Genomic DNA, 16,969 nt, shown 5'->3' on the forward strand with positions numbered 1-16,969 from the left:
TTGGGTGAACGTTCAAAGTACATTTCCCCATCTCTACACACAAGAGGATCTCATCTTCTGACTAGAAATATGGCCAACCTTTCTATTGTTGCTGTCAACTCACTGGGCATTGGAGTTGTTTTTTCCCCCAAAAGAAGTTAGACAAATCACCAATTACTTGAGGTTTCAGTAGTTGCTAAACAACTCTATTCCAACAGCTTGTTCCTGTTTTATGACTTCTTTTGAGCTTTTGCATAGCTGTCTTTGTTTTTTTTTGTCATCTTAGCAAAGTTTCTTTGGAAAGAAACGTTATTTAAGACAGACTGTAAAGGAACATTTGCCGTGACCCGGATTCGAACCGGGGTTGCTGCGGCCACAACGCAGAGTACTAACCACTATACGATCACGGCAGGTTTCCTCAGCTCCATCTGTAAGCTGTGGTGATCAGCTGTGACCACACCATTGTAAAGATGTCGACTTGAAAAGTTCGAGAGCTCATGAAGAAGTTTTATCTACATTTTCCTTCGAGCCGGATTTGAACCAGTGACCTAAGGATGTCTTTTGAGCTGCCTCTACAGTCCTCCGCTCTACCAACTGAGCTATCGATGGGTGGGTAATGTCAGAAGCACTTAGTACTTTGCGCATTGTGATCTTGAGTGCAACGTTTAATTTTTTCTATTTGATCTTGTTCCAAACATAGATGCCTAAGTATTTTGGGTGAACGTTCAAAGTACATTTCCCCATCTCTACACACAAGAGGATCTCATCTTCTGACTAGAAATATGGCCAACCTTTCTATTGTTGCTGTCAACTCACTGGGCATTGGAGTTATTTTTTCCCCCAAAAGAAGTTAGACAAATCACCAATTACTTGAGGTTTCAGTAGTTGCTAAACAACTCTATTCCAACAGCTTGTTCCTGTTTTATGACTTCTTTTGAGCTTTTGCATAGCTGTCTTTGTTTTTCTTGTCATCTTAGCAAAGTTTCCTCGGAAAGAAACGTAATTTAAGACGGAATGTAAAGGAACATTTGCCGTGACCCGGATTCGAACCGGGGTTGCTGCGGCCACAACGCTGAGTACTAACCACTATACGATCACGGCACGTTTCCTCAGCTCCATCTGTAAGCTGTGGTGATCAGCTGTGACCACACCATTGTAAAGATGTCGACTTGAAAAGTGCGAGAGCTCACGAAGAAGTTTTATCTACATTTTCCTTCGAGCCGGATTTGAACCAGCGACCTAAGGATGTCTTTTGAGCTGCCTCTACAGTCCTCCGCTCTACCAACTGAGCTATCGAAGGGTGGTGCATGCTGGAAGCAATTAGTACTTTGTGCATTGTGTTTTTTAGTGCAACGTTTAATTTTTTTCTATTTGATCTTGTTCCAAACATAGATTCCTAAGTATTTTGGGTGAACGTTCAAAGTACATTTCCCCATCTCTACACACAAGAGGATCTCATCTTCTGACTAGAAATATGGCCAACCTTTCTATTGTTGCTGTCAACTCACTGGGCATTGGAGTTGTTTTTTCCCCCAAAAGAAGTTAGACAAATCACCAATTACTTGAGGTTTCAGTAGTTGCTAAACAACTCTATTCCAACAGCTTGTTCCTGTTTTATGACTTCTTTTGAGCTTTTGCATAGCTGTCTTTGTTTTTTTTTTGTCATCTTAGCAAAGTTTCTTCGGAAAGAAACGTTATTTAAGACAGACTGTAAAGGAACATTTGCCGTGACCCGGATTCGAACCGGGGTTGCTGCGGCCACAATGCTGAGTACTAACCACTATACGATCACGGCACGTTTCCTCTGCTCCATCTGTAAGCTGTGGTGATCAGCTGTGACCACACCATTGTAAAGATGTCGACTTGAAAATCATGAAGAAGCTTTATCAACATTTTCCTTCGAGCCGGATTTGAACCAGCGACCTAAGGATGTCTTTTGAGCTGCCTCTACAGTCCTCCGCTCTACCAACTGAGCTATCGAAGGGTGGTGCATGCTGGAAGCAATTAGTACTTTGTGCATTGTGTTTTTTAGTGCAACGTTTAATTTTTTTCTATTTGATCTTGTTCCAAACATAGATGCCTAAGTATTTTGGGTGAACGTTCAAAGTACATTTCCCCATCTCTACACACAAGAGGATCTCATCTTCTGACTAGAAATATGGCCAACCTTTCTATTGTTGCTGTCAACTCACTGGGCATTGGAGTTGTTTTTTCCCCCAAAAGAAGTTAGACAAATCACCAATTACTTGAGGTTTCAGTAGTTGCTAAACAACTCTATTCCAACAGCTTGTTCCTGTTTTATGACTTCTTTTGAGCTTTTGCATAGCTGTCTTTGTTTTTTTTTGTCATCTTAGCAAAGTTTCTTCGGAAAGAAACGTTATTTAAGACAGACTGTAAAGGAACATTTGCCGTGACCCGGATTCGAACCGGGGTTGCTGCGGCCACAACGCAGAGTACTAACCACTATATGATCACGGCAGGTTTCCTCAGCTCCATCTGTAAGCTGTGGTGATCAGCTGTGACCACACCATTGTAAAGATGTCGACTTGAAAAGTGCGAGAGCTCACGAAGAAGTTTTATCTACATTTTCCTTCAGGCCGGAATTTGAACCAGCGACCTAAGGATGTCTTTTGAGCTGCCTCTACAGTCCTCCGCTCTACCACCTGAGCTATCGAAGGGTGGTGCATGCTGGAAGCAATTAGTACTTTGTGCATTGTGTTTTTTAGTGCAACGTTTAATTTTTTTCTATTTGATCTTGTTCCAAACATAGATGCCTAAGTATTTTGGGTGAACGTTCAAAGTACATTTCCCCATCTCTACACACAAGAGGATCTCATCTTCTGACTAGAAATATGGCCAACCTTTCTATTGTTGCTGTCAACTCACTGGGCATTGGAGTTGTTTTTTCCCCCAAAAGAAGTTAGACAAATCACCAATTACTTGAGGTTTCAGTAGTTGCTAAACAACTCTATTCCAACAGCTTGTTCCTGTTTTATGACTTCTTTTGAGCTTTTGCATAGCTGTCTTTGTTTTTTTTTTTGTCATCTTAGCAAAGTTTCTTCGGAAAGAAACGTTATTTAAGACAGACTGTAAAGGAACATTTGCCGTGACCCGGATTCGAACCGGGGTTGCTGCGGCCACAACGCAGAGTACTAACCACTATACGATAATGGCAGGTTTCCTCAGCTCCATCTGTAAGCTGTGGTGATCAGCTGTGACCACACCATTGTAAAGATGTCGACTTGAAAAGTTCGAGAGCTCATGAAGAAGCTTTATCAACATTTTCCTTTGAGCCGGATTTGAACCAGCGACCTAAGGATGTCTTTTGAGCTGCCTCTACAGTCCTAACGCTCTACCAACTGAGCTATCGATGGGTGGGCAATGTCAGAAGCACTTAGTACTTTGCGCATTGTGATCTTGAGTGCAACGTTTAATTTTTTCTATTTGATCTTGTTCCAAACATAGATGCCTAAGTATTTTGGGTGAACGTTCAAAGTACATTTCCCCATCTCTACACACAAGAGGATCTCATCTTCTGACTAGAAATATGGCCAACCTTTCTATTGTTGCTGTCAACTCACTGGGCATTGGAGTTATTTTTTCCCCCAAAAGAAGTTAGACAAATCACCAATTACTTGAGGTTTCAGTAGTTGCTAAACAACTCTATTCCAACAGCTTGTTCCTGTTTTATGACTTCTTTTGAGCTTTTGCATAGCTGTCTTTGTTTTTCTTGTCATCTTAGCAAAGTTTCCTCTGAAAGAAACGACATTTAAGACGGAATGTAAAGGAACATTTGCCGTGACCCGGATTCGAATCGGGGTTGCTGCGGCCACAACGCAGAGTACTAACCACTATACGATCACGGCACGTTTCCTCAGCTCCATCTGTAAGCTGTGGAGATCAGCTGTGACCACACCATTGTAAAGATGTCGACTTGAAAAGTGCTAGAGCTCATGAAAAAGCTTTATCAACATTTTCCTTCGAGCCAGATTTGAACCAGCGACCTAAGGATGTCTTTTGAGCTGCCTCTACAGTCCTCCGCTCTACCAACTGAGCTATCGAAGGGTGGTCAATGCTGGAAGCAATTAGTACTTTGTGCATTGTGTTTTTTAGTGCAACGTTTAATTTTTTTCTATTTGATCTTGTTCCAAACATAGATGCCTAAGTATTTTGGGTGAACGTTCAAAGTACATTTCCCCATCTCTACACACAAGAGGATCTCATCTTCTGACTAGAAATATGGCCAACCTTTCTATTGTTGCTGTCAACTCACTGGGCATTGGAGTTGTTTTTTCCCCCAAAAGAAGTTAGACAAATCACCAATTACTTGAGGTTTCAGTAGTTGCTAAACAACTCTATTCCAACAGCTTGTTCCTGTTTTATGACTTCTTTTGAGCTTTTGCATAGCTGTCTTTGTTTTTCTTGTCATCTTAGCAAAGTTTCCTCTGAAAGAAACGACATTTAAGACAGACTGTAAAGGAACATTAACCGTGACCCAGAATCGAACCGGGGTTGCTGCGGCCACAACGCTGAGTACTAACCACTACATGATCACGGCACGTTTCCTCAGCTCCATCTGTGATGATCAGCTGCAACCACACAATTGTAAAGATATCGACTTGAAAAGTGCGAGAGCTCATCAAAAAACTACATCAACATTTTCCTTCGAGCCGGATTTGAACCAGCGACCTAAGGATGTCTTTTGAGCTGCCTCTACAGTCCTCCGCTCTACCAACTGAGCTATCGAAGGGTGGTCAATGCTGGAAGCAATTAGTACTTTGTGCATTGTGTTGTTTAGTGCAACATTTAATTTTTTTCTATTTGATCTTGTTCCAAACATAGATGCCTAAGTATTTTGGGTGAACGTTCAAAGTACATTTCCCCATCTCTACACACAAGAGGATCTCATCTTCTGACTAGAAATATGGCCAACCTTTCTATTGTTGCTGTCAACTCACTGGGCATTGGAGTTGTTTTTCCCCCCAAAAGAAGTTAGACAAATCACCAATTACTTGAGGTTTCAGTAGTTGCTAAACAACTCTATTCCAACAGCTTGTTCCTGTTTTATGACTTCTTTTGAGCTTTTGCATAGCTGTCTGTGTTTTTTTTTTTGTCATCTTAGCAAAGTTTCTTTGGAAAGAAACGTTATTTAAGACAGACTGTAAAGGAACATTTGCCGTGACCCGGATTCGAACCGGGATTGCTGCGGCCACAACGCTGAGTACTAACCACTATACGATCACGGCACGTTTCCTCAGCTCCATCTGTAAGCTGTGGTGATCAACTGTGACCACACCATTGTAAAGATGTCGACTTGAAAAGTTCGAGAGCTCATGAAGAAGTTTTATCTACATTTTCCTTCGAGCCGGATTTGAACCAGCGACCTAAGGATGTCTTTTGAGCTGCCTCTACAGTCCTCCGCTCTACCAACTGAGCTATCGATGGGTGGGCAATGTCAGAAGCACTTAGTACTTTGCGCATTGTGATCTTGAGTGCAACGTTTAATTTTTTCTATTTGATCTTGTTCCAAACATAGATGCCTAAGTATTTTGGGTGAACGTTCAAAGTACATTTCCCCATCTCTACACACAAGAGGATCTCATCTTCTGACTAGAAATATGGCCAACCTTTCTATTGTTGCTGTCAACTCACTGGGCATTGGAGTTATTTTTTCCCCCAAAAGAAGTTAGACAAATCACCAATTACTTGAGGTTTCAGTAGTTGCTAAACAACTCTATTCCAACAGCTTGTTCCTGTTTTATGACTTCTTTTGAGCTTTTGCATAGCTGTCTTTGTTTTTCTTGTCATCTTAGCAAAGTTTCCTCGGAAAGAAACATAATTTAAGACGGAATGTAAAGGAACATTTGCCGTGACCCGGATTCGAACCGGGGTTGCTGCGGCCACAACGCAGAGTACTAACCACTATACGATCACGGCACGTTTCCTCTGCTCCATCTGTAAGCAGTGGTGATCAGCTGTGACCACACCATTGTAAAGATGTCGACTTGAAAATCATGAAGAAGCTTTATCAACATTTTCCTTCGAGCCGGATTTGAACCAGCAACCTAAGGATGTCTTTTGAGCTGCCTCTACAGTCCTCCGCTCTACCAACTGAGCTATCGAAGGGTGGTGCATGCTGGAAGCAATTAGTACTTTGTGCATTGTGTTTTTTAGTGCAACGTTTAATTTTTTTCTATTTGATCTTGTTCCAAACATAGATGCCTAAGTATTTTGGGTGAACGTTCAAAGTACATTTCCCCATCTCTACACACAAGAGGATCTCATCTTCTGACTAGAAATATGGCCAACCTTTCTATTGTTGCTGTCAACTCACTGGGCATTGGAGTTGTTTTTTCCCCCAAAAGAAGTTAGACAAATCACCAATTACTTGAGGTTTCAGTAGTTGCTAAACAACTCTATTCCAACAGCTTGTTCCTGTTTTATGACTTCTTTTGAGCTTTTGCATAGCTGTCTTTGTTTTTTTTTTTGTCATCTTAGCAAAGTTTCTTCGGAAAGAAACGTTATTTAAGACAGACTGTAAAGGAACATTTGCCGTGACCCGGATTCGAACCGGGGTTGCTGCGGCCACAACGCAGAGTACTAACCACTATACGATCACGGCAGGTTTCCTCAGCTCCATCTGTAAGCTGTGGTGATCAGCTGTGACCACACCATTGTAAAGATGTCGACTTGAAAAGTTCGAGAGCTCATGAAGAAGCTTTATCAACATTTTCCTTTGAGCCGGATTTGAACCAGCGACCTAAGGATGTCTTTTGAGCTGCCTCTACAGTCCTCTGCTCTACCAACTGAGCTATCGAAGGGCAGGCAATGTCAGAAGCACTTAGTACTTTGTGCATTGTGGTCTTGAGTGCAACGTTTAATTTTTTCTATTTGATCTTGTTCCAAACATAGATGCCTAAGTATTTTGGGTGAACGTTCAAAGTACATTTCCCCATCCCTACACACAAGAGGATCTCATCTTCTGACTAGAAATATGGCCAACCTTTCTATTGTTGCTGTCAACTCACTGGGCATTGGAGTTGTTTTTTCCCCCAAAAGAAGTTAGACAAATCACCAATTACTTGAGGTTTCAGTAGTTGCTAAACAACTCTATTCCAACAGCTTGTTCCTGTTTTATGACTTCTTTTGAGCTTTTGCATAGCTGTCTTTGTTTTTCTTGTCATCTTAGCAAAGTTTCCTCTGAAAGTAACGACATTTAAGACGGAATGTAAAGGAACATTTACCGTGACCCGGATTCAAACCGGGGTTGCTGCGGCCACAACGCAGAGTACTAACCACTATACGATCACGGCACGTTTCCTCAGCTCCATCTGTGATGATCAGCTGCAGCCACACAATTGTAAAGATATTGACTTGAAAAGTGCGAGAGCTCATCAAAAAAATACATCAACATTTTCCTTCGAGCCGGATTTGAACCAGCGACCTAAGGATGTCTTTTGAGCTGCCTCTACAGTCCTCCGCTCTACCAACTGAGCTATCGAAGGGTGGTCAATACTGGAAGCAATTAGTACTTTGTGCATTGTGTTTTTTAGTGCAACATTTAATTTTTTTCTATTTTATCTTGTTCCAAACATAGATGCCTAAGTATTTTGGGTGAACGTTCAAAGTACATTTCCCCATCTCTACACACAAGAGGATCTCATCTTCTGACTAGAAATATGGCCAACCTTTCTATTGTTGCTGTCAACTCACTGGGCATTGGAGTTGTTTTTTCCCCCAAAAGAAGTTAGACAAATGACCAACTACTTGAGGTTTCAGTAGTTGCTAAACAACTCTATTCCAACAGCTTGTTCCTGTTTTATGACTTCTTTTGAGCTTTTGCATAGCTGTCTTTGTTTTTCTTGTCATCTTAGCAAAGTTTCCTCTGAAAGAAACAACATTTAAGACGGAATGTAAAGGAACATTTGTTGCAAGTCCGAGCAATCGGTCAAGGCTTAGAAACAGTGGTCAGAGACAAGGGTCACACAAGGGTCAAGAGGACAATAGTTCAGGACTTGCTGGTGAGGACAGAACTAGGCAAAGGGTCAACAGACAGGCTGGCTTCTGTGGATCCACCCATGGACACACCCATGATCCCGCCCCTAACTCCTCCTCTGGCGGGAAAAGAAGGACTGGAATGGAGTGAGGAAAGTCCAACTGGACCCAGAAGCTCTCTGGAATGCTGGAGGAAGATCTACAATTTTCTACCAACATGAAGATTTATGACCTGTGCTCCCATTCCAGGAGTGCAGCATGTAACTTTTGTGCCCTCATGTGAATACTGCATGTAGTGAAAATGATACCAAATGTCTTATGTAGAGCTAAAAAAGTGTATTTGGTAAATGACCCCTTGACCTAAACTGTCAGGAGAGAATGACTTGTGACTCTTACATTGTTTAGAGCAGTCTCAGGAATGATATAAAAGGATGCAGCTCAGATCGGAGAGAGAGAGCTGGGGCAGGCGACAAGAAGAGACAGAGCAGATTTGGAGGGGTCATCCCCCGTCCAAATCTGGATGGGGGATGACAGGAGGACTCTGGGAAGAAGAGACTTGGGAGAGTTCTTGGGGAGATTCTGAGAAGACAGGAGCTAGTGTAAACTAACTCTTATTTAATCATTTTGAACTAATTCCTCCGTGGGGGATAGCAGTTGTTTTTCACTTTACCCATTTTTGTATTTTGATTTTGTAATAAACCTTTTTTGAAAAAGAAACATAATCCTGATTCTTTCAGGTTTTCTCTAAAGCTTCACGTTTGGGGCCCTGGCCATAAATTGCACAGAGGTAAGCATATCGATGATCGGTCTCTGAATTATCGGGACTTACTTTACAGTTTATAATAGAATAATATAAAGAAACCTTAAGATAAGGGAAGTTTTAACTTCCCCCTCCTTGCGAGTAACGAGTTGTCTTAAGGGCGATAAAAGCAAAATATTCGAGGTTATTTTGGCTCTGATTGCAGGTTGAAAAAGTCTCTAATCAGCTGGAAGGTTGGATTAATAAATAAATTGATAAACTTATGATAGCCTGATCAACTAGCATAAATCATTTTATAGTTACCAACCTCCCACATAAGCTGTTAGAGGCGCAATTAATTCCGGGTAACCCAAACAATTGCTGAGAGGCTTGGCTTGCCTCCAGACTTCTCTCTAGTATCTTAACCAAAAGGTAACGAGTTTAAAAGAAGTGTAGCACTCTGGGGCTGGCTATTCGTGCAAGTCATTTCACCTTTAAAATAAAAGACAAGATTCTAATTAGATGGTCCAATCCAGGATCTAGTACAATTAAACTCGCCGACATCCCCTCGAACCCTGATGGATGCACCGTCTCATAAGTTCTAACGGAACTGGGTTTTAAAGGAACCAGTAAATGGGAAGGGCACGCGACACATTTACCGTGACCCAGAATCGAACCGGGGTTGCTACGGCCACAACGCTGAGTACTAACCACTATATGATCACGGCACGTTTCCTCTGCTCCATCTGTGATGATCAGGTGCAACCACACAATTGTAAAGATATCGACTTGAAAAGTGCGAGAGCTCATCAAAAAACTACATCAACATTTTCCTTCGAGCCGGATTTGAACCAGCGACCTAAGGATGTCTTTTGAGCTGCCTCTACAGTCCTCCGCTCTACCAACTGAGCTATCGAAGGGTGGTCAATGCTGGAAGCAATTAGTACTTTGTGCATTGTGTTTTTTAGTGCAACGTTTAATTTTTTTCTATTTGATCTTGTTCCAAACATAGATGCCTAAGTATTTTGGGTGAACGTTCAAAGTACATTTCCCCATCTCTACACACAAGAGGATCTCATCTTCTGACTAGAAATATGGCCAACCTTTCTATTGTTGCTGTCAACTCACTGGGCATTGGAGTTGTTTTTTCCCCCAAAAGAAGTTAGACAAATCACCAATTACTTGAGGTTTCAGTAGTTGCTAAACAACTCTATTCCAACAGCTTGTTCCTGTTTTATGACTTCTTTTGAGCTTTTGCATAGCTGTCTTTGTTTTTCTTGTCATCTTAGCAAAGTTTCCTCTGAAAGAAACGACATTTAAGACGGAATGTAATGGAACATTTGCCGTGACCAGGATTCGAACCGGGGTTGCTGCGGCCACAACACAGAGTACTAACCACTATACGATCACGGCACATTTCCTCAGTTCCATCTGTAAGCTGTGGTGATCAGCTGTGACCACACCATTGTAAAGATGTCGACTTGAAACGTTCGAGAGCTCATGAAGAAGCTTTATCAACATTTTCCTTCAGGCCGGATTTGAACCAGTGACCTAAGGATGTCTTTTGAGCTGCTTCTTCAGGCCTCCGCTCTACCAACTGAGCTATCGAAGGGCAGGCAATGTAAGAAGCACTTAGTACTTTGTGCATTGTGATCTTGAGTGCAACGTTTAATTTTTTCTATTTGATCTTGTTCCAAACATAGATGCCTAAGTATTTTGGGTGAACGTTCAAAGTACATTTCCCCATCTCTACACACAAGAGGATCTCATCTTCTGACTAGAAATATGGCCAACCTTTCTATTGTTGCTGTCAACTCACTGGGCATTGGAGTTGTTTTTTCCCCCAAAAGAAGTTAGACATATCACCAATTACTTGAGGTTTCAGTAGTTGCTAAACAACTCTATTCCAACAGCTTGTTCCTGTTTTATGACTTCTTTTGAGCTTTTGCATAGCTGTCTTTGTTTTTCTTGTCATCTTAGCAAAGTTTCCTCTGAAAGAAACGACATTTAAGACGGAATGTAAAGGAACATTTGCCGTGACCCAGATTCGAACCGGGGTTGCTGCGGCCACAAGGCAGAGTACTAACCACTAAACGATCACGGCACGTTTCCTCAGCTCCATCTGTAAGCTGTGGTGATCATCTGTGACCACACCATTGTAAAGATGTCGACTTGAAAAGTGCGAGAGCTCATGAAGTAGCTTTATCAACATTTTCCTTCGAGCCGGATTTGAACCAGCAACCTAAGGATGACTTTTGAGCTGCCTCTACAGTCCTCCGCTCAACCAACTGAGCTATCGAAGGGTGGTCAATGCTGGAAGCAATTAGTACTTTGTGCATTGTGTTTTTTAGTGCAACGTTTAATTTTTTTCTATTTGATCTTGTTCCAAACATAGATGCCTAAGTATTTTGGGTGAACGTTCAAAGTACATTTCCCCATCTCTACACACAAGAGGATCTCATCTTCTGACTAGAAATATGGCCAACCTTTCTATTGTTACTGTGAACTCACTGGGCATTGGAGTTGTTTTTTCCCCCAAAAGAAGTTAGACAAATCACCAATTACTTGAGGTTTCAGTAGTTGCTAAACAACTCTATTCCAACAGCTTGTTCCTGTTTTATGACTTCTTTTGAGCTTTTGCATAGCTGTCTTTGTTTTTCTTGTCATCTTAGCAAAGTTTCCTCTGAAAGAAACGACATTTAAGACGGAATGTAAAGGAACATTTGCCGTGACCCGGATTCGAACCGGGGTTGCTGCGGCCACAACGCAGAGTACTAACCACTATACGATCACGGCACGTTTCCTCAGCTCCATCTGTAAGCTGTGGTGATCAACTGTGACCACACAATTGTAAAGATGTCGACTTGAAAAGTGCTACAGCTCATGAAGAAGCTTTATCAACATTTTCCTTCGAGCCGGATTTGAACCAGCGACCTAAGGATGTCTTTTGAGCTGCCTCTACAGTCCTCCGCTCTACCAACTGAGCTATCGAAGGGTGGTCAATGCTGGAAGCAATTAGTACTTTGTGCATTGTGTTTTTTAGTGCAACGTTTAATTTTTTTCTATTTGATCTTGTTCCAAACATAGATGCCTAAGTATTTTGGGTGAACGTTCAAAGTACATTTCCCCATCTCTACACACAAGAGGATCTCATCTTCTGACTAGAAATATGGCCAACCTTTCTATTGTTGCTGTCAACTCACTGGGCATTGGAGTTGTTTTTTCCCCCAAAAGAAGTTAGACAAATCACCAATTACTTGAGGTTTCAGTAGTTGCTAAACAACTCTATTCCAACAGCTTGTTCCTGTTTTATGACTTCTTTTGAGCTTTTGCATAGCTGTCTTTGTTTTTCTTGTCATCTTAGCAAAGTTTCCTCGGAAAGAAACGTTATTTAAGACGGAATGTAAAGGAACATTTGCCGTGACCCGGATTCGAACCGGGGTTGCTGCGGCCACAACGCTGAGTACTCACCACTATACGATCACGGTACGTTTCCTCAGCTCCATCTGTGATGATCAGCTGCAACCACACAATTGTAAAGATATCGACTTGAAAAGTGCGAGAGCTCATCAAAAAACTACATCAACATTTTCCTTCGAGCCAGATTTGAACCAGCGACCTAAGGATGTCTTTTGAGCTGCCTCTACAGTCCTCCGCTCTACCAACTGAGCTATCGAAGGGTGGTCAATAATGGAAGCAATTAGTACTTTGTGCATTGTGTTTTTTAGTGCAACGTGTAATTTTTTTCTATTTTATCTTGTTCCAAACATAGATGCCTAAGTATTTTGGGTGAACGTTCAAAGTACATTTCCCCATCTCTACACACAAGAGGATCTCATCTTCTGACTAGAAAAATGGCCAACATTTCTATTGTTGCTGTCAACTCACTGGGCATTGGAGTTGTTTTTTCCCCCAAAAGAAGTTTGACAAATGACCAACTACTTGAGGTTTCAGTAGTTGCTAAACAACTCTATTCCAACAGCTTGTTCCTGTTTTATGACTTCTTTTGAGCTTTTGCATAGCTGTCTTTGTTTTTCTTGTCATCTTAGCAAAGTTTCCTCTGAAAGAAACAACATTTAAGACGGAATGTAAAGGAACATTTACCGTGACGCAGAATCGAACTGGGGTTGCTGCGGCCACAACGCTGAGTACTAACCACTATACGATCACTGCACGTTTCCTCAGCTCCATCTGTGATGATCATCTGCAACCACACAATTGTAAAGATATCGACTTGAAAAGTGCGAGAGCTCATCAAAAAACTACATCAACATTTTCCTTCGAGCCGGATTTGAACCAGCGACCTAAGGATGTCTTTTGAGCTGCCTCTACAGTCCTCCGCTCTACCAACTGAGCTATCGAAGGGTGGTCAATGCTGGAAGCAATTAGTACTTTGTGCATTGTGTTTTTTAGTGCAACGTTTAATTTTTTTCTATTTGATCTTGTTCCAAACATAGATGCCTAAGTATTTTGGGTGAACGTTCAAAGTACATTTCCCCATCTCTACACACAAGAGGATCTCATCTTCTGACTAGAAATATGGCCAACCTTTCTATTGTTGCTGTCAACTCACTGGGCATTGGAGTTGTTTTTTCCCCCAAAAGAAGTTAGACAAATCACCAATTACTTGAGGTTTCAGTAGTTGCTAAACAACTCTATTCCAACAGCTTGTTCCTGTTTTATGACTTCTTTTGAGCTTTTGCATAGCTGTCTTTGTTTTTCTTGTCATCTTAGCAAAGTTTCCTCTGAAAGAAACGACATTTAAGACGGAATGTAAAGGAACATTTGCCGTGACCCGGATTCGAACCGGGGTTGCTGCGGCCACAACGCAGAGTACTAACCACTATACGATCACGGCACGTTTCCTCAGCTCCATCTGTAAGCTGTGGTGATCAGCTGTGACCACACCATTGTAAAGATGTCGACTTGAAAAGTGCTAGAAATCATGAAGAAGCTTTATCAACATTTTCCTTCGAGCCAGATTTGAACCAGCGACCTAAGGATGTCTTTTGAGTTGCCTCTACAGTCCTCCGCTCTACCAACTGAGCTATCGAAGGGTGGTCAATGCTGGAAGCAATTAGTACTTTGTGCATTGTGTTTTTTAGTGCAACGTTTAATTTTTTTCTATTTGATCTTGTTCCAAACATAGATGCCTAAGTATTTTGGGTGAACGTTCAAAGTACATTTCCCCATCTCTACACACAAGAGGATCTCATCTTCTGACTAGAAATATGGCCAACCTTTCTATTGTTGCTGTCAACTCACTGGGCATTGGAGTTGTTTTTTCCCCCAAAAGAAGTTAGACAAATGACCAACTACTTTAGGTTTCAGTAGTTGCTAAACAACTCTATTCCATCAGCTTGTTCCTGTTTTATGACTTCTTTTGAGCTTTTGCATAGCTGTCTTTGTTTTTCTTGTCATCTTAGCAAAGTTTCCTCTGAAAGAAACGACATTTAAGACGGAATGTAAAGGAACATTTACCGTGACCCAGAATCGAACCGGGGTTGCTGCGGCCACAACGCTGAGTACTAACCACTATACGATCACGGCACGTTTCCTCAGCTCCATCTGTGATGATCAGCTGCAACCACACAATTGTAAAGATATCGACTTGAAAAGTGCGAGAGCTCATCAAAAAACTACATCAACATTTTCCTTCGAGCCGGATTTGAACCAGCAACCTAAGGATGTCTTTTGAGCTGCCTCTACAGTCCTCCGCTCTACCAACTGAGCTATCGAAGAGTGGTCAATGCTGGAAGCAATTAGTACTTTGTGCATTGTGTTTTTTAGTGCAACGTTTAATTTTTTTCTATTTGATCTTGTTCCAAACATAGATGCCTAAGTATTTTGGGTGAACGTTCAAAGTACATTTCCCCATCTCTACACACAAGAGGATCTCATCTTCTGACTAGAAATATGGCCAACCTTTCTATTGTTGCTGTCAACTCACTGGGCATTGGAGTTGTTTTTTCCCCCAAAAGAAGTTAGACAAATCACCAATTACTTGAGGTTTCAGTAGTTGCTAAACAACTCTATTCCAACAGCTTGTTCCTGTTTTATGACTTCTTTTGAGCTTTTGCATAGCTGTCTTTGTTTTTCTTGTCATCTTAGCAAAGTTTCCTCTGAAAGAAACGACATTTAAGACGGAATGTAAAGGAACATTTGCCGTGACCCGGATTCGAACCGGGGTTGCTGCGGCCACAACGCAGAGTACTAACCACTATACGATCACGGCACGTTTCCTCAGCTCCATCTGTAAGCTGTGGTGATCAGCTGTGACCACACCATTGTAAAGATGTCGACTTGAAAAGTGCTAGAGCTCATGAAGAAGCTTTATCAACATTTTCCTTCGAGCCAGATTTGAACTAGCGACCTAAGGATGTCTTTTGAGCTGCCTCTACAGTCCTCCGCTCTACCAACTGAGCTATCGAAGGGTGGTCAATGCTGGAAGCAATTAGTACTTTGTGCATTGTGTTTTTTAGTGCAACGTTTAATTTTTTTCTATTTGATCTTGTTCCAAACATAGATGCCTAAGTATTTTGGGTGAACGTTCAAAGTACATTTCCCCATCTCTACACACAAGAGGATCTCATCTTCTGACTAGAAATATGGCCAACCTTTCTATTGTTGCTGTCAACTCACTGGGCATTGGAGTTGTTTTTTCCCCCAAAAGAAGTTAGACAAATGACCAACTACTTTAGGTTTCAGTAGTTGCTAAACAACTCTATTCCAACAGCTTGTTCCTGTTTTATGACTTCTTTTGAGCTTTTGCATAGCTGTCTTTGTTTTTCTTGTCATCTTAGCAAAGTTTCCTCTGAAAGAAACAACATTTAAGACGGAATGTAAAGGAACATTTACCGTGACCCAGAATCGAACCGGGGTTGCTGCGGCCACAACGCTGAGTACTAACCACTATACGATCACGGCACGGTTCCTCAGCTCCATCTGTGATGATCAGCTGCAACCACACAATTGTAAAGATATCGACTTGAAAAGTGCGAGAGCTCATCAAAAAACTACATCAACATTTTCCTTCGAGCCGGATTTGAACCAGCGACCTAAGGATGTCTTTTGAGCTGCCTCTACAGTCCTCCGCTCTACCAACTGAGCTATCGAAGAGTGGTCAATGCTGGAAGCAATTAGTACTTTGTGCATTGTGTTTTTTAGTGCAACGTTTAATTTTTTTCTATTTGATCTTGTTCCAAACATAGATGCCTAAGTATTTTGGGTGAACGTTCAAAGTACATTTCCCCATCTCTACACACAAGAGGATCTCATCTTCTGACTAGAAATATGGCCAACCTTTCTATTGTTGCTGTCAACTCACTGGGCATTGGAGTTGTTTTTTCCCCCAAAAGAAGTTAGACAAATCACCAATTACTTGAGGTTTCAGTAGTTGCTAAACAACTCTATTCCAACAGCTTGTTCCTGTTTTATGACTTCTTTTGAGCTTTTGCATAGCTGTCTTTGTTTTTCTTGTCATCTTAGCAAAGTTTCCTCTGAAAGAAACGACATTTAAGACGGAATGTAAAGGAACATTTGCCGTGACCCGGATTCAAACCGGGGTTGCTGCGGCCACAACGCTGAGTACTAACCACTATACGATCACGGCACGTTTCCTCAGCTCCATCTGTAAGCCGTGGTGATCAGCTGTGACCACACCATTGTAAAGATGTCGACTTGAAAAGTGCTAGAGCTCATGAAAAAGCTTTATCAACATTTTCCTTCGAGCCGGATTTGAACCAGCGACCTAAGGATGTCTTTTGAGCTGCCTCTACAGTCCTCCGCTCTACCAACTGAGCTATCGAAGGGTGGTCAATGCTGGAAGCAATTAGTACTTTGTGCATTGTGTTTTTTAGTGCAACGTTTAATTTTTTTCTATTTGATCTTGTTCCAAACATAGATGCCTAAGTATTTTGGGTGAACGTTCAAAGTACATTTCCCCATCTCTACACAAAAGAGGATCTCATCTTCTGACTAGAAATATGGCCAACCTTTCTATTGTTGCTGTCAACTCACTGGGCATTGGAGTTTTTTTTTCCCCCAAAAGAAGTTAGACAAATGACCAACTATTTTAGGTTTCAGTAGTTGCTAAACAACTCTATTCCAACAGCTTGTTCCTGTTTTATGACTTCTTTTGAGCTTTTGCATAGCTGTCTTTGTTTTTCTTGTCATCTTAGCAAAGTTTCCTCTGAAAGAAACGATATTTAAGACGGAATGTAAAGGAACATTTACCGTGACCCAGAATCGAACCGG

General features: G+C 41.6%; 21 non-coding genes across 21 annotated transcripts; all 21 read right to left on the reverse strand.

The window, feature by feature from the left end:
- Window positions 1–317: 317 nt before the first annotated feature.
- On the reverse strand, window positions 318–389 carry trnah-gug (transfer RNA histidin (anticodon GUG)). The gene has a single exon. It is a non-coding gene; the product is annotated as a tRNA-His (tRNA).
- Window positions 390–1,190: 801 nt separating this feature from the next.
- trnay-gua (transfer RNA tyrosine (anticodon GUA)) lies at window positions 1,191–1,279 on the reverse strand. Its single transcript is given in 2 exon segments — window positions 1,191–1,226; window positions 1,243–1,279. It is a non-coding gene; the product is annotated as a tRNA-Tyr (tRNA).
- Window positions 1,280–1,874: 595 nt separating this feature from the next.
- On the reverse strand, window positions 1,875–1,963 carry trnay-gua (transfer RNA tyrosine (anticodon GUA)). Its single transcript is given in 2 exon segments — window positions 1,875–1,910; window positions 1,927–1,963. It is a non-coding gene; the product is annotated as a tRNA-Tyr (tRNA).
- A 1,992-nt stretch (window positions 1,964–3,955) lies between these two features.
- trnay-gua (transfer RNA tyrosine (anticodon GUA)) lies at window positions 3,956–4,044 on the reverse strand. The gene is given in 2 exon segments: window positions 3,956–3,991; window positions 4,008–4,044. It is a non-coding gene; the product is annotated as a tRNA-Tyr (tRNA).
- Window positions 4,045–4,640: 596 nt separating this feature from the next.
- On the reverse strand, window positions 4,641–4,729 carry trnay-gua (transfer RNA tyrosine (anticodon GUA)). Its single transcript is given in 2 exon segments — window positions 4,641–4,676; window positions 4,693–4,729. It is a non-coding gene; the product is annotated as a tRNA-Tyr (tRNA).
- Window positions 4,730–5,844: 1,115 nt separating this feature from the next.
- trnah-gug (transfer RNA histidin (anticodon GUG)) lies at window positions 5,845–5,916 on the reverse strand. Its single transcript has one exon. It is a non-coding gene; the product is annotated as a tRNA-His (tRNA).
- Window positions 5,917–6,016: 100 nt separating this feature from the next.
- Window positions 6,017–6,105, reverse strand: trnay-gua (transfer RNA tyrosine (anticodon GUA)). The gene is given in 2 exon segments: window positions 6,017–6,052; window positions 6,069–6,105. It is a non-coding gene; the product is annotated as a tRNA-Tyr (tRNA).
- A 424-nt stretch (window positions 6,106–6,529) lies between these two features.
- trnah-gug (transfer RNA histidin (anticodon GUG)) lies at window positions 6,530–6,601 on the reverse strand. The gene has a single exon. It is a non-coding gene; the product is annotated as a tRNA-His (tRNA).
- Window positions 6,602–7,395: 794 nt separating this feature from the next.
- On the reverse strand, window positions 7,396–7,484 carry trnay-gua (transfer RNA tyrosine (anticodon GUA)). Its single transcript is given in 2 exon segments — window positions 7,396–7,431; window positions 7,448–7,484. It is a non-coding gene; the product is annotated as a tRNA-Tyr (tRNA).
- A 2,060-nt stretch (window positions 7,485–9,544) lies between these two features.
- Window positions 9,545–9,633, reverse strand: trnay-gua (transfer RNA tyrosine (anticodon GUA)). The gene is given in 2 exon segments: window positions 9,545–9,580; window positions 9,597–9,633. It is a non-coding gene; the product is annotated as a tRNA-Tyr (tRNA).
- A 1,294-nt stretch (window positions 9,634–10,927) lies between these two features.
- Window positions 10,928–11,016, reverse strand: trnay-gua (transfer RNA tyrosine (anticodon GUA)). The gene is given in 2 exon segments: window positions 10,928–10,963; window positions 10,980–11,016. It is a non-coding gene; the product is annotated as a tRNA-Tyr (tRNA).
- Window positions 11,017–11,437: 421 nt separating this feature from the next.
- On the reverse strand, window positions 11,438–11,509 carry trnah-gug (transfer RNA histidin (anticodon GUG)). Its single transcript has one exon. It is a non-coding gene; the product is annotated as a tRNA-His (tRNA).
- A 110-nt stretch (window positions 11,510–11,619) lies between these two features.
- On the reverse strand, window positions 11,620–11,708 carry trnay-gua (transfer RNA tyrosine (anticodon GUA)). The gene is given in 2 exon segments: window positions 11,620–11,655; window positions 11,672–11,708. It is a non-coding gene; the product is annotated as a tRNA-Tyr (tRNA).
- Window positions 11,709–12,304: 596 nt separating this feature from the next.
- trnay-gua (transfer RNA tyrosine (anticodon GUA)) lies at window positions 12,305–12,393 on the reverse strand. The gene is given in 2 exon segments: window positions 12,305–12,340; window positions 12,357–12,393. It is a non-coding gene; the product is annotated as a tRNA-Tyr (tRNA).
- A 596-nt stretch (window positions 12,394–12,989) lies between these two features.
- Window positions 12,990–13,078, reverse strand: trnay-gua (transfer RNA tyrosine (anticodon GUA)). Its single transcript is given in 2 exon segments — window positions 12,990–13,025; window positions 13,042–13,078. It is a non-coding gene; the product is annotated as a tRNA-Tyr (tRNA).
- Window positions 13,079–13,499: 421 nt separating this feature from the next.
- Window positions 13,500–13,571, reverse strand: trnah-gug (transfer RNA histidin (anticodon GUG)). The gene has a single exon. It is a non-coding gene; the product is annotated as a tRNA-His (tRNA).
- Window positions 13,572–13,681: 110 nt separating this feature from the next.
- trnay-gua (transfer RNA tyrosine (anticodon GUA)) lies at window positions 13,682–13,770 on the reverse strand. Its single transcript is given in 2 exon segments — window positions 13,682–13,717; window positions 13,734–13,770. It is a non-coding gene; the product is annotated as a tRNA-Tyr (tRNA).
- Window positions 13,771–14,876: 1,106 nt separating this feature from the next.
- Window positions 14,877–14,948, reverse strand: trnah-gug (transfer RNA histidin (anticodon GUG)). The gene has a single exon. It is a non-coding gene; the product is annotated as a tRNA-His (tRNA).
- Window positions 14,949–15,058: 110 nt separating this feature from the next.
- Window positions 15,059–15,147, reverse strand: trnay-gua (transfer RNA tyrosine (anticodon GUA)). Its single transcript is given in 2 exon segments — window positions 15,059–15,094; window positions 15,111–15,147. It is a non-coding gene; the product is annotated as a tRNA-Tyr (tRNA).
- A 595-nt stretch (window positions 15,148–15,742) lies between these two features.
- On the reverse strand, window positions 15,743–15,832 carry trnay-gua (transfer RNA tyrosine (anticodon GUA)). Its single transcript is given in 2 exon segments — window positions 15,743–15,779; window positions 15,796–15,832. It is a non-coding gene; the product is annotated as a tRNA-Tyr (tRNA).
- A 603-nt stretch (window positions 15,833–16,435) lies between these two features.
- trnay-gua (transfer RNA tyrosine (anticodon GUA)) lies at window positions 16,436–16,524 on the reverse strand. Its single transcript is given in 2 exon segments — window positions 16,436–16,471; window positions 16,488–16,524. It is a non-coding gene; the product is annotated as a tRNA-Tyr (tRNA).
- Between the last annotated feature and the right edge of the window lie 445 nt (window positions 16,525–16,969).

The sequence above is a fragment of the Nothobranchius furzeri genome, chromosome 10, assembly GCF_043380555.1.
Source record: "Nothobranchius furzeri strain GRZ-AD chromosome 10, NfurGRZ-RIMD1, whole genome shotgun sequence".
Classification (NCBI taxonomy): domain Eukaryota; kingdom Metazoa; phylum Chordata; class Actinopteri; order Cyprinodontiformes; family Nothobranchiidae; genus Nothobranchius; species Nothobranchius furzeri.